Source organism: Oratosquilla oratoria, chromosome 9 (genome assembly GCF_046742065.1).
Source record: "Oratosquilla oratoria isolate Oo_2021 chromosome 9, ASM4674206v1, whole genome shotgun sequence".
Taxonomy (NCBI): Eukaryota; Metazoa; Arthropoda; class Malacostraca; order Stomatopoda; family Squillidae; genus Oratosquilla; species Oratosquilla oratoria.
In genome coordinates, this window is record NC_134785.1 from 48,238,972 (window position 1) to 48,241,471 (window position 2,500).

The following is a 2,500-nucleotide window of genomic DNA, read 5'->3' on the forward strand; positions in this document are numbered from 1 at the left end:
TTGGGAGCAGTGGGGGAAGGGGGGAGGTGAGGCAAGGAGGGAGGGAGGGAGGGAGGGCTGAAACGGAGTGAGAGATTGGACCGACGTACCTCCTAACCTGTCTTTGCCCTCTCCTCCTCACCTTAATAAAGACGTCAGAGAGAACAGAGTAGCTTCAGTGTTGACTGCGCGTACAGTATATTCCTTCGAGATGAATAATAGCGTCTGATGTTAGCCTGACTATAATCAAACTTAGCAAATATGGCATTACACGTGGCACTAATGGGTGAATCTCTAGAGAGTGACCTGGGTGGCCACGAGTCACTCTCCTGTGGCAGCCACCACCCGCAGAAGACCTCCTGAGGTCCCCCCCTGGGCTCTTCGAAGAGAGACTCGTGGCACTCAACAGGGGGAAAAAGAAACTCCGTGGGACATACCACAAATGTCACTGCATACGGTCAAGAGCACAAACGGTGAGGCGTCTACACCAGGAGGCGCTGAGCAGCCGTGGCCGAAACCGTCCCCTTTGCCCCATGATGTGCTTCTTGGGCTGTTGGGTCAGGTCACTAATAGTCACTGCTGGGAACCAGAGATAAGGGCGGGATTCGAACCCACAACTAAGAGAATGCCAGACCAGTTTGCTTCCGATGATGCCACCAACGGACGAAGAGAGTTGAAGAGAATTGATGAGAAGTGCTTAGTGGTGAGGAGGATCGGGTGCTCCTCTCTAGTAGCATGTTTGGGCTGAAAGATGACTACCACATAGCATTTTATTACATATCAAGTCAAAGTCACAGTTAAAACTATTGTTCACTAGCATTTGACGTATGTGTTTTAGTTCTACATGTAGGGACTGCCATGTAAACAAACTTTTAGAGCCCTACGAACATTAAACTCTGATGATACTGCATTTATAATTGTTCGAGTACTCACTTTTACTAGTGAACAATGGTTTTCTTGTGACCTTGACTTAATATGTAATAAGTGATCATCTTTCACCCCAAACATCCTCCAAGCCTCAATGCATTAACGCCTACTACCACAACATCTTCACAAAGGCATACATAAAAGATGAGATAGTAACTCATAAAAGTTACTATCACAAAAAACTGCCACCCAACCACCAACGAGAAACAAATCTGCGTAGTGGTCCACTATTCTAACCCTAAATGAAGCTTTTTGGTTATGAAAAATAACCTGAATTGCAATGAGACCACCACCTCTAAAACCAACGTAGTATTAGAGTTTGTTTTATCAAGGACTGTGCAACTCTTAACTCAAGCTACATTGGACATACCAGATGCAGGCTCAGTGGGATAATTTCAATGCATTTACAAAACGGAGCTGTCAAACATCAGATGAAAAAATTTCATAACCAAACTGCCTGCACCCGTGAGAGTTTAGTTAAAACACTATAATAATCACACGTAGCAGAGACCAACGAAAACTCAAGCTTCTAGAAGCATTATAAACATCCAAAGTAATATGATTTCAAGCATTAACTTGTACAATAATTCTCTCTCCCGTATGGCGAACCCCTCCATCGCCTCTCCCTCCAACCGACCCCTACACCTCTCCGCCTCCACCCCTCACCCTCCCATACCGACGCTGTCAAGACAGGTCAAGCTTGCCCTCTCCCCCCTTTCACCCACTCCCTCCATCTTCGTCCCTCTCTCCATCATGCTACCCGCCACCCGATAACTGTTAAGATGCAGCCACAGCTACACTATATAAGCTAAATGCATACGCTCTCATGTGTCATTTCTTTAATTTTTAAATACTGCTCCACAGTTATTTCTCTCCATTAGTTCATTTATCTGTACTTTGTAAATGTTTTGATTAAAGTATCCCCTTATTTTTATTTTCTGTAACTGTAATTTTTTTACTACTTCAAGTTTTAAATATCAATGTAACCATCCAATATCTTTATTTCTGTATGATTGTATTTTACATGTTCCATATATTTCCTGAAGATGTCGCAATGTAGGCGAAACGTTGAAAATTAAATGTAGGATTTTGGTGAACTCGTATTTGCCCCCATTTCCCCCAAATGGCCGAATCCTTGTTAGGAAAATTGAAAATACGTACAAGAAGATTAACAGTCAGAATGCTGTCGACTTTAATAACAGATGCTTTCAGGAGAATCCGCTCCCATTTTTCATATATATATATATATATATATATATATATATACATATTATATATAATATATATATATATATATATATGCATATACCAAAATACACACACACACACACACACACATATATATATATGTATATATATATATATATATATATATATATATATATATATATATATATATATATATATATATATATATATATACATATATATACATGCATTTTAACAACCACAATGCACTTTAATTCTAAGCCACCAAAGGCCAGCATGCTGAAATTGAAATGTGGTACTGCCCAGGACTCGAACCCGGCATCCTCATGACAAGTGCGGCAGTGACTTTCCAACTAGGATATATGTGTGTGTGTGTACGTATATA